Raw genomic sequence first — 13,103 nt, 5'->3', positions numbered from 1 at the left:
CTTTTCAGAACTTTGGCTGAGTGGTGAAAGCATTCGGTAAACAAGTGAAACCAGATTAGATTTACCAACAGCAAAACCAAAACGAAACCAAAGCTAGATTTATTATTTTCATTAAATACCATTTACATCCTCTACCTCCAGATGAAAGGAGATGGCAAACACCCCAGTCCTTTCCATCATGTGTCTTGGCCTGTGGCAGTTAAATCCCAGCTTCCCACGCAACCTGTGCAGGGCCCTAACCATGGCACGCTCCCGAGAAAGCCAGTTTGTAAGGGGTGCACAGTTTCAGAAATAAAAATGTAGCACCTATGGAAATGGAGGCTCCTCCCATTGTTGAAAATACCTAAATCGAAAACTCACCTTTGCTTTGTAAGCTCAGACAACACCGTAAAGAGAAGATGAGGTTGGGTCCTTGCTGTGAATGGCCCCAAGAGGGCATAAACATGGATTCATGTTGGGGTGAGTCAAGGTTAGGAGGCTTTAGTCATGACAGCCTCATGCTATGAACATCAGTGGGATGCTGGGGTGGGGGTGGGGGTATGCAGGAATGAAGGGCACTAGTAAGAACATCAGTAATCAAACAATAAGTTCGTGCCATATTGGAGAAGACAGAATAGAGGAAGCCCTGCCCAGAGTGGAAGGGGACATTACGTGGGGGTAGTGAGAAGAGGAATACAGTTGGAATTGGCAGGCAGGAAGGAAAAAGTGGGAGGACTGGGGCATTACAGGGAGACGTAAGGGAAGTGGCAGGGGAGGGAGGAGAATAGGAGGAAGGAGAAAGAGAAGAGAGGAGAGAAACCTCAGAGTCACAGCACAGTAGGAGGATTGAAGTGCTGGTGGGAGAGGATGTGCTGAGAAGGAGATGGAGCAGGTGAGGAGATGGGCTGGGGAGACAGATGGGCACTCCTGAGCCCTCTGTCTCTGCTCTGAAGGGGCCACAGCCTCCAGGCTGCCAGACTCCTTGGCAAGGCTTCTCCCTCCTCCTCCTCTCTTGCATGAGTCCTGTGAAGGATGGAGCAACAGTCTTCCTGGGGAGAGGAAGTGAGCTGTTCTGTCACACTGCCCTGTATGTGGCCCTGGCACATCATGTGGTTCCAGAGACAGCCAGCTCCGGACCAGCTACCGAAGAAGGAAAAGCAGAGGGATCCTGGTGTGGAGATGGGGACTTAATCTAACTTTATCCCACTCTTTCTTCTCCTTCAGCCCTAACCAGATTTACCAAATGAGCTTTCCTCAGATCTCCAAAGAAGCCACTTGGGGTTACAACAGTTGAGTGTTAAAGAAAGTATGCATTTAGCAAGTGGCCGAAGACATTTGCTGAGATGCTTGTCCTCTGACCCCCTGCAGCTTGACTGATGTAATGGGAGAGATATGTTGGCTATATTTATGCAGTCAAGCTTCCGAAGAGATGGAATTTATCTGGACATCACTGGAAAACAAATTTTGTTGTGAAACCTCTGAAGATGTGTTTTCTCGAGAGCATCTGAAAGGAGGGTGAGTGTTGATGAGCAAACTCCACCGGGATGGTCACAGTGGGTGGAACCAAAAGAACATGGCCTTGGGAGTCCAGCCAAATTCTAGCTCTGCCATCTACCATGTGCCACGTGGGGATTCCTCCTCATCTGGGAAGCAGAATAGTGATTGCTGCCTCATAAGGCAACATGTAGAGGGCTGAGCAGCACACTACTCCACGAACCGTAGGTGTCACCAAATGTCAGTTTCTGCCTACGTCCTCCTGGCTTTTCTGGGGCTGTTCATAAGCTCTAAAGGCTCCAACTACCAGGAATTTAATGAGAGTAGATTTGCTGATGTAAATATTTAGAAATGTTCATCTTCCTAAAACACTAATTTCTCCATAGCAGATCCTACATTGGATATTGCTTATTAATTCAAATGTTTGTTGAGTACTTACTATGTGTCAGTCACTAGAGATTCATCAGTGAGCAAGACAAAGTTCTTCTTGTCCTCATGGAAACCAGAAGGTACACTGTGAGTGTCCAGGGATGGGACTGCCCTGCTTCCCACTGTGGGGGTGGGTAGAGAATGAAGGTGGAAATGAGGGGAGCATCTTTTGGTTGACTCAATGAAGGAGGGGTACCACTACTATTTAGTGGTAAAGGCCAGGGAGGCCACATATCCTGCAATATGCAGGACAAGCCTATATGACAAGGAATGGTCCCCCACAAAATGCTCAGTGAGAAAACCTGGTAAGCCAGGGATGCAAAAAGTCATGAAAGTCAAAAACTTCCCTGTTGGTAGAAAGGTTTTTAATACCATCATTTCTCCAAGATCAACTTTGAAAAGATATTTTAATTGGATGTGAAGGAGTCCTGTGTCCTGTTTCTTTCTGTTTTTCAGAGTTTACAGAGCCATCCTTCTAAGGGTCTGTGATTCCATTGCCTTTTTGGTGGTGCTCCTAATTCCTTCATGACCCGGCTGATACAACTGTGAACTAGGAAGTAGGATTCAACCAAGACTCCAACTTGCAGGCCCCTTGATCAGTGCTTTGCCTCTGTAAGTGGTCCAGTTCTGGTTGGGGGTACAGATGGGGATCACAGATCAGGGAGAAGACAAATGGCTCATTTGGAGAACCAAACCCATTGTCTTGGTTGCATTAATTCTACACACCAACCCACTAGGGCAAAAGGCAGGTAAAGTACACCTCTCAAAACTGATGGCCCATCTATAACATCTTCAAGGGCTTCTGAGGTTCTAAGACATAAACATTTTGGGGAATATGCCTTCAAATGAGATGATAGTATCACCCACCCAATAATCATAATCTTTTTAGTTTAAGCCTCTCCTTGTCATGTTTAAAAAAGTCATATGTAGTCACTATGAAAATTTCAAATACTGAAGAGCACAGGAAGAATGCAGAAACTTACTGCCACTTCCCAAATGCAGAAATGGCCATCATAAACATTGGGGAGCTGTCCTTCCAGATACCTTTGTGCTCATATTCCTGAGCAGCAAAAGAAAAAATGGAAAGACAAAATTATTTCCTAGAAATAGGGTAATGTCTTATGAGCTATTATTTTTGTTTTGTTTTTGTTTTTTTGACCTATTGTTTTTTAACGGAAAGTATCATATTTAATTTTGTGTGACTTGAACAAAAGAAAAATGAATTAAAGTGAAACTAGAGAAACTGCTAAACTTCAGATAAATGTTTATTCACCATGGGAAATATTTTTAGTTTTTGTAACCTTTTAAGGTTAAGAAAACAGAAAAAGCATTTAAAAAACTAAGAACTCAGTATCTTTAAAAAAAAAATCCAGGTTTCATATTTAGGTAGTACTGATTGCCTCCTAACTAAGAAAAATAGGAAAACTGTTTTCATATGCTTTTATCAATTTTTACTAATTTTATTATTATTATTATTGCATTGTCAAGGTTTATACCATTTCATTCCATTCCTTAATTGTAATTCATAATTTCATACATTTCTGTTCCTATCTATTGAATAAAGATATATATATATATATATATATATATATATATATATATATATATATAGGTATACATAAAAAGGAATTCAGCAATTATCACTAATTTTTTATAGTTTATATGTTCCCAAGTACTTTATTTTATTTCACCATGTGGGTGACATTTTATCACACACACACAATGCATAATTTATATACATATATATTCACAAGAAAGCCCCATAGATGCTTTATCTCTTGAGTTGCTCCATTTTGGAGAATGTTTATATGTTGCTTAAGGGACAAATTTATTCTTTCTTCACATATTTTCTGAGTGTCTAATGAGTGTGCTCCAGAGCTAAAATCTTGACAAAGATTAAAGTATCTCTAAGAATATCTTACAAACTTGCATTGAGACATTCAAAATCCCTTCCAAATCACAATGACAGTAAATGGAAGAGTTCACCTACCCTATTAGGCCATTATGAAGTGTGGCAGCCAACCTCCACAGTGGCCCTTGGTGACCCTTGCTTCCCGGTACTCACAGAGCTGACCTGTGTAACCAACAGGACATCATAGAAAGGAGGTTCTGTCCCTTCTGGGGCTAGGTTTAAAAGACACTGCCACTTCAGCCTTGCATTTTTGGGTCACTTGCTCTGGGGGAACTGCAGCCTTAGGAGTCTGTCGTGGAGAGGAACTGAGACCTCTTGGCAACAACCAGCATCAGCTGGCTAGATGCACAAGAGAGTCATCTTAAGAGTGGATCCTCCAGCTCCAGTAAAGCCTTTAGTAAAGCCATCATCGTGACAGCCATCTCATTAGAGACTCTAAGCCAGAACCACCCAGCTATGTTGCTCCCAGATTCCTGGCCAAAGACATTTTTCTTGTTTTAAGTTGCTAAGTTTTGGGCAATTTGTTACACATCAGTAGATAACTAATACATTAGCCATTAATACCTCTTCAAAGATCTAATTAGCCAGTCTCTTAGCAGAAGCCCAGAAAGGTATACTTTTTTATGAAGGAAAAAGGAAGGAATTGATACTTACTGACATCTACTATGTGGTAGGTAATGCTCTCTGTGTTATCTAATCCTCATAGCAACCTTGTAGAATAGTGTAGAGGGCACCTTTTTTTAGAATTTGGAGGTAGTCTGCTGCCAAAATGAGACAATAGTGCATATAAGAAGGATCTGTTGGCCTCACACTTTTGCAGGAAATTAGTTTCCTGTTGGTCGAACTTCATAGGGCAAAAATGTCTTTTGGGGGAAAAAAAAACCACTTCTGGGTGAGAATCAGTTGTGAAACACAATCAACACACTAATTTAGGAGGAATGTATATGGCCAGCCCTGTGGCTCACTCTGTGGGGACACACCTGAGAAGTACCAACCAGCATTATCTTCAAGGGGGTTTACTTCAGAAATAACATTTAAAGGCAGGAACAGAATCAGAAAGCAAAGTAAGAAAGTACTGAAACAGTGATTGTGTTTCATCATTTGATTATTTGGCTGTCCTTAGCAAGGACCTCTCATCTGCAAGTCTTGCAGCCTTGAAGGATGTGACAGACATGACCTCCAGGAGCTCTGTCCTTCAGGAGCTGAGGGGTGGTTAGACACATTAAAAAAACAGAATGTAATTTAGGATATCCCATGCTGGAGCCTGTAGGGTGGCTTGCTCAATCCTTCTAGGGTACCTTACTATATCCAAGAGGCTAGAAAGTTAAAAGTCAAATTTCTCAGGGGCGCCTGGGTGGCTCAGTCGGTTAAGCATCTGATTTTGGCCCAGGTCATGATCTCATGGTTTGTAAGTTCAAGTCTGCATCTGGCTCTGCGCTGACAGTTCGGAGCCTGGAACCTGCTTCAGATTCTGTCTCTGTCTCTCTCTGCCCCTCCCCTGCTCCCGCTTTGTCTCCCTCTCTCTCAAAAATAAATAAACATTAAAAAATAAAAAAATCAAATTTCTCAGCTTCTCTTGCAGCTGAGGTTTTAGAATAAAATCAGGCTTTGTCAATTTGAGGCATTAGGCAAAATTTAGAAGGTAGAAGTGAAGCAGAAGTCTTGCCTTTTTAGCTGTTTTCTCCTGAAAGAAAGGTCACGGACAGATGATGTTTTTTGCTGCTCACTGCTCAGCCACTAGCTTTGTGGGTTTGAGGGGCAGGAGCTATAGTGATGTCATGATTCTGGCTTCCTGATTCCTGGAATATAATGGTGGGTTTTTGAACTCAGTAGTTTCAGTGGTGGCCTCAGAGGTAGTAGCTCCTATGGTAGGTCAGTTCTGTAGTGTTTCAGGAGTAATTACTGGCCCAAAGCTCACTCCTACAACTGTGTCCCCAATTTTGTGAGCCCCTAAATTCCTGTATTAAATCCCTTTCTGCTTAAAATACCTGTAGTGGTTTCTGTTTTATGTACTAAGCCTTGACCAATAGATGCCATAAGAAAGGAGACTGGGGCAGGAGGCAGGGGACAAGAGGGAAGGGGTAATTGGGAAGGAATTTTTGGAGGAGCTAACTTTTTAGCTTAAAGGAAGAAGGACTGTAAACAGCCCAACAGAAGAGATGAAAGCCCCTTAGTGGGAGTGATTACAAGAGTCTATTTCTCTTTCCCCCAAGTTGGTACCTCCCTATCACCTTCCACCCTTCAGAAGGATGGGTTATGGCTTTTGTTAAGGCCTGGACTTGAATGAATAGTCACTTGGAGTTTCAGTTTGTTGTCACTGGAAAGTGTGTTATTTCAGTACGGGATTCAATACCCAGAAAACAGATTCTCATGGAGCCCCCTCATGGATCCTGCAAAGATAAATACATCTGGAGAAGGCAGTGCTTTTCCTTTCCTGTTGCCTTCCTTCATCACCCTGCTGGAAACTGCACGCTGCTATCTGGGCTTACCTCCTGATCACCTATCTCCCTGGGGGAGGATAAAACAGAGGGACCAGGTGTTCTCTGACATGGCAAATCAGAAGAAAAATCACTGTATTGGGAGTGAGGAGACCTGGGGTCTAAATTTAGCTGCTGCCTACCAGCTGTTTAACCTTGGGCAAGTTTAATGGATAACCAAATTTTTACTATCGTGTGAATCTTCCCACTTTTCTCCAGGCTGCAGCCTTAAGTCAGACCATTATCATACCTCCTGTTATAACTCCTGGTATCTGTGTATGCTCCACAATCCGTTCTCCTTGGTGCATTCAGAATAATTTGCAAGAATGCAAATCATGTCATATCACCCCTTCTTTAAGACTCTTTAATGCTTCCCAGTGAACCCAGGATGCCCGAACTCCCAGGCAGGACATTAAGTCCAACTTGGTCTCAGTGTACCTCTCCAATTTCCTCTCCTCTCTCCTCTCCAGAAGAGGCTTCATTTTAAGGTGAACTAGAACCAGGGGTCCCCAAAGTGGGACATTCATCCTGAGGGGTATTGTAAGACACTCAGTCAATTGGGGTGTGGATACATATTAGAACTTCTATGTATATTTTTATCTAAAAATTGAGATAAACTTAAGGTATCCTGGTTCAGATCCTTTTTCAAGTTGTCATATGTCATTTATGGATCTTATGTACCACACCTTTAGTGTTGCAAGATTAGGAGGTTAGTGGCTATCTATTTAGGCTCTGGAGGAAAACTTTCTGAATAAGTGCTTCTTATTGGTTATTAATATTATTATTATCATTCTGGAATAGAGTGGAATTTCCATGGTACAAAAGGATTGACACAAAATGGACAAATGGATTAGAAAGAGTCCTACAAAGAAATTTCAGAACATAAAAAATGACTAATATAAGTCCAAATAAATCACAGGAAAGTGGTGCCATTGCTTCTTCAGTTCTGATTATGTTCTGATGATTCCAGCCACATTAGAAAGTAAAGGCAATGACAACCTAATTAGCCACAATAAGAATTAGGCCCCCAAAATGTCAAAATTATGAAGTCTACTTTAAAAAGGGCTTACATTCTACTACAAAGCTGTAATCATCAATACAGTATGGTATTGGCACAAGAACAGACACATAGACCAATGGAATGGAACAAAGAACCCAGAATTGGACCCACAAATGTATGGCCAGCTAATCTTTGACAAAGCAGGAAAGAGTATCCAATGGAAACAAAGACAGTCTCTTTACCAAATGGTTCTGGGAGAATTGGACAGCAACAAGCCAAAGAATGAAAACTAGAACACTTTCTTATACCGTACACCAAAATAAACTCAAATTGGATGAAAGACCTGAATGTGAGACAGGAAACCATCAAAACCCTAGAGAAGAAAGCAGGCAACAACCTTTTTGACCTCAGCTGCAGCAATTTCTTACTTGACACATCTCCAAAGGCAAGGGAATTAAAAGCAAAAATGAACTATTGGGACCTCATCAAGATAAAAATGCTTCTGCACTGCAAAGCAAATAATCAACGAAACTAAAAGGCAACCAATGGAATGGGAAAAGATATTTGCAAATGACATATCAGATAAAGGGTTAGTATCCAAAATCTATAAAGAACTCACCAAACTCCACACCTGAAAAACAAATAATCCAGTGAAGAAATGGGCAGAAGACATGAATAGACACTTCTCTAAAGAAGACATCCACATGGCCAACAGGCACATGAAAAGATGTTCAACGTTGCTCCTCATCAGGGAAATACAAATCAAAACCACCCTCAGATACCACCTCACACCAGTCAGAGTGGCTAAAATGAACAAATCAGGAGACTATTGATGCTGGAGAGGATGTGGAGAAACTGGAACCCTCTTGCACTGTTGGTGGGAATGCAAACTGGTGCAGCCGCTCTGGAAAACAGTGTGGAGGTTCCTCAAAAAACTAAAAATAGATCTACCCTATGACACAGCAATAGCACTGCTAGGAATTTACCCAAGGGATACAGGAGTGCTGATGCATAGGGGCACATGTACCCCAATGTTTATAACAGCAGTTTCAACAATAGTCAAATTATGTTAAGAGCCTAAATGTCCATCAACTGATGAATGGATAAAGAAGATGTGGTTTATATATACAATCAAATACTACTTGGCAATGAGAAAGAATAAAATCAGGCCATTTGCAGCAATGTGGATAGAACTGGAGGGTATTATGCTAAGTGAAATAAGTCAGTCAGAGAAAGACAGATATCATATGTTTTCACTCATATATGGATCTTGAGAAGCTTAACAGAAGACCATGGGGGAAGGGAAGGGAAAAAAAGTTACAAACAGAGAGGGAGGGAGGCAAACCATAAGAGACTCTTAAATACAGAGAACAAACTGAAGGTTGATGGGGGTGGGGGAGAGGGGAAAGTGGGTGATGGGCATTGAGGAGGGCACTTGTTAGGATGAGCACTGGGTGTTGTATGGAAGCCAATTTGACAATAAATTATATTAAAAAAAATAAAAAGGGTTTACATTGACTATCATTATAGATGACCCTGACCTGTGTATTGTGCCTTGACATATTGGCTGATGTAGATACATAAATATAATTTGTAATTAAACAAACGTATTGGGGTGCCTGATCAAAAATATTTTTCTGGTAGAACTGCACAGTAAAGAAATTTGGAAACCACTGAGCTAAGGACAGATTTGGGTCTAAACGGTACAAGACACCCCAGATCCAATAAACGTCCTCTGGCCCTAATGTAAGAGTGTGAACTTCTTGGTTATTGATGCTTTTAATGCATTCATAAAGCAGAGTTGTTACTGTGCAGTGTATTTTCAATGGATTTTAAAAGAGTAGACTTCAAAATTTGGGAGTATTTTATCTGCAAAATCATTTGATCTGATATTATCTGATATTTACTCAGAATAAAACAAGGTCAATGTTATGTACCATACAAAATTTTGTCACTGATAGTATGGGTTATGTGACTTGCACCCTCATGACGGTGAATTGCCTGCTGACATTAGGACCAATTGGGTCGCACACCAGCTCCATCATTAGAAGCCAGAAAGCAATGCCCTTTTTGCTCCAGTTATTCTTGAAGTAATTTGTTTACCCCAGCCATCAGAACACAGTCAATAAACTGCAGGGATTGACAAAGTGGCACTGTACAGGCAACACGGAAAATTGGAAAAGTGAATTGTAGGTGGTGAGTGGTTAGCAATAAATAATCAGCTTATTCCAGTTGCAGAAATGTCTATGACCAGGAGAAAATCTGACCAGTGAAAATTTTGAATTGGACAAAAGTGGGCCACTTAATTCTCCATGAATACATTCAAGAGTGAATATGTTTGGATTCTCTAAGCAAGACTGCTCTTCACAATACTTGGCTTTGTTAAAATCCTGTCTGCTGACATTTGGATTCTCTCCAGTTACCTGGCATCTGAAATTATATCATTAGTGATTTACTCCTTTGAACTAAACATAGACCTCTTCAGGTATCCTCTTTTGAAAAACAAGCACCCTTGGAAAGATTTAGCACAGTAAGTAAAAGATCCCTTGGTATAACTTGGTCTACTAAATGGCTGCCCCTGCAGGGAGAGCTCTGGAACAGTAAGTATCAAGGCTCCAGGCATCCTGGGGAGGGTGTGTGAGGAGGTGGGGAGCTGGGAAAGGGTGAGGTGAGGCTTGAGAAAAGAGTAAAGGTAGAGAAGGAGGGTGCCAAAGGCCAGGTTGAAGGGTTTCAGTTTAAACAAAGAAACTGATTTTAATTCTTTAGTTCAGGTCTAAAATAGACTGTGTCAAACACTGAATTCATCGTAATCCTCTGGACTTGGGAAGGCATCATATCTTTCAGAATTAATTCAGTATAATATAACACTCAAGGGACCCCAAATAAATACAATCAACTTTCAGTTTTCAGTGAACCTGCCATGAGCTTGTTGATGGTTGACAGGCAATTGGGGACACAAATCAGCACTCCCTGGGCAATCACACCCATTTTCTTATCAATTATGGACAAACGAGACAGGAAGGTGAATTTCTAGAAAGAATAGAAAAATGCTCTTCAGTGCAGCAAATTGTCCTGATTAGGGACTACCTGTCATACATCTTGCAGGATCCCATTCCTCATTGTTATTGTGGATGATTGAGCAGTGGCCGTTCTGATGGAATCTCTTTGATGATTTCATTTCTGATGTTCACTTCCCTGCTTGTTCAGCAAGCTGCACATCTGGTCAATATCCTCCCCACCCCACACACAACTGATTGATTTAGTAGATTCAGTGGGAAAAAAAATCAAAGTAGTTCGACAAAAATGTACTTTTTGATAGAAGTTATTAGTCAGTTGCTAACTAAATTGATAGGTTACTTTTATCTTGATTTTTTTTTTATTTTTGTTTTCAGAAATAACAAGTTTAGCTGACTAAAAAGACCAGGTGTCTAATCGACTTGGCTGGTTGTGCTGACAGATATTTGATGTGACATCCATTGACTACACTGATGGGAATTTGAATAAGTTCAGGTCAAAATGTTTGAATTCATCACTGGGGAGTGTCAACCAATTTTTGCTCTGGAGAAAGCACTCAAATGTCTGCATTTTACAATGAGGAAGTACAAGCTGTTTGGCCTCAAGAAATAAGTGATCCAAGAGGAGATTTTTTTGAAAGGACCTGAGTGATATTTTGTGTCTTCTGATCTCTTGTAAGAACCTGAGTTTGTTCAGGAAAGACCAACTCATGTGCCCATTACAATTACATGGTCTCTGGGGGCAAGTAAAAGCAGTGGAAGTGATTCTGAGTAGAGATGTTTTTCACATTACACCAGAGACCTCATACTAACTCTCTTCCTGAGGTTTCTAGAGCCAGACCATGGGAAAGCAGAGCAGGAGGTAAAAGAGGTTTTCAGTTTTCCATAATCCCTGCTCCCGCCATGCCTCACACTCCTTTGTCCACCTCTGTCCTCCCTTTATCAGGGTGTCCAACTCTCATACTGTCCCTTTCTAGGGCAAATAGCCTCCAATCCCCCCACGGAAGGAGTGACAAATCATGCTGCTCCCTAAGCCTCCCCAAGAGAGATTACATTTGTCAGGGACTGACATTTTGGTCAAACACTTACTATGAACCAGGCGCTATACTGAGCAATGTACACATGTTCCTAACAACCACTGACCATCGTATGTCTCATCTATGGCCTTAAAATTTTTTTTTAATGTTTATTTATTTTTGAGAGAGAGAGCATGAGCAGGAAAAGGGCAGAGAGAGAGAGAGAGAGAGAGAGAGAGACAGAGTCAGAAACAGACTCCAGGCTTTGAGCTGTCAGCACAGAGCCTGATGTGGGGCTCGACCTCATGAGCTGTGAGATCATGACCTGAGCTGAAGTCAGACGCTTAACCAACCAAGCCACCCAAGCGCCCCTTGTCTATGGCCATTAGTTAATGAAATAACTCTCTTGGCTGAAGTTGAGAGCTGAAATTCTGTCAAATATGTTTGGCTCGGTCTGGGCAGTGAACTAGCACTCCTCGAGCAGGCCCTGGATCCCGGAGAGATGGGGGGCCCTTGGGCATCACACACGGCCATGCACGCCCTCAGCTGGCATAAATTACTGGCATAAATTACATAAATTACAACGCAAAGGCTCTGACTGTTTAGATCTTTCAGCCAGTCTTGCCAAAGCAGAAGCTTCTATGATGAGGCCAAAGGAAAGCTCCCAAGCTTGTCTGAGGAGCACATGTCACTCTAGTTCAGCAGAAAAGACATAAAGGTTGAGGGTCCCTAAGGCTTTTTCTCGCCTTACTACAGTTTTGGGTCCCTTAAGTCAATGCTTACTAATAGTTCAGTCTTACTTTCAATGCTTACTACTGGGTCAATCTGATGAGTTCATTTGAGGAAAAACGTCATGTAGACTTTTGATGACTTCATTCAGCAAACATCTATGCAGTGGCGCAAATGTTGGCTGGGCAGGGGAAGTCCTGGATCATCAATGGAGAGAGCTAGCCCGGTGGACTATATGCATATAAGAAAAAAAAATCTCCATTGCAATTAAGATGATGAACTCAAAGCAGGTGTACATAGACCCATAAAATATTACATCCTTTAGAAACCTGAATGGTGGAACTGGCCCAGCCTGTCCCTTTCTTACTGTGTGGCTACAGAGTAGTTATATTACAAAGCATGTGCATTGTCCTCTCTACATTCAGGGTCAGAGTCCGTTGCCTACAGAGGGGTGGGGAAAAGCCTGGGAAAGAAGGAGATGGTTGAGAGGTCCAGTTCTGGTCAGGCTTTCCTACTTGTCTTATATGTATTAGGTAAGACAGGTGCTTCCCCATAAGTGTACTTTTATTACTTCAGATTTTTTCTTCACAGTGCCCCTCAGGTGGCAGATTGGGCTGAAGTTCAGAGAGGCTACATGACTTGCCCAAAGACACACAGCCAGTGGCTGGTTGAGTCAGCATATGGTACAGGTTGGGGTGCGTACTCTCTTTTGCCTTTTCCACCAGACCATGTGGTATTGTGCTGATCACCCTGAGGGGAGGCAGCCAGGTTTACTGGAATGAGGCACAGCATGGGGAAATGGCAAAGAATGAGGTTCTGGAGCCAGATTATGCAGTTTGAGTCTTAGTGTCCCCCACTTCCCAGCATCATGGCCTTGGGCTAATTATAGGGCCTGAGACCCCCCCCCCAATATGCAAAATTAGGACTGTGGTAATATCTACCCAGAGTTGGCTTCAAGGGCATGTGACCAGTGCAATTGTATATAGTCTTGTGCTTAAAAGGGCCCCAGGCTTGGGGTTTGATGCTCCACAAGCACCATCTTGAAATTCTTAA

General features: G+C 42.0%; 1 long non-coding RNA gene across 1 annotated transcript in view; it reads left to right on the top strand.

The window, feature by feature from the left end:
* The first annotated feature begins 729 nt into the window (after positions 1 to 729).
* LOC112868411 (uncharacterized) overlaps positions 730 to 13,103 on the top strand; it is a 143,776-nt gene continuing 131,402 nt past the window's right edge. Inside the window, exons 1-2 of the long non-coding RNA XR_015242546.1 lie at positions 730 to 1,494; positions 2,359 to 2,514. This is a non-coding gene — a long non-coding RNA (uncharacterized LOC112868411). The remainder of the gene's footprint in view (positions 1,495 to 2,358; positions 2,515 to 13,103) is intronic.

Source organism: Puma concolor, chromosome D3 (assembly GCF_028749965.1).
Source record: "Puma concolor isolate L17-30 chromosome D3, mPumCon1.1.hap2, whole genome shotgun sequence".
Lineage (NCBI taxonomy): Eukaryota > Metazoa > Chordata > Mammalia > Carnivora > Felidae > Puma > Puma concolor.
The sequence above is the reverse complement of the archived record's forward strand: the minus strand, read 5'-3'. Positions and strand labels throughout refer to the sequence as shown.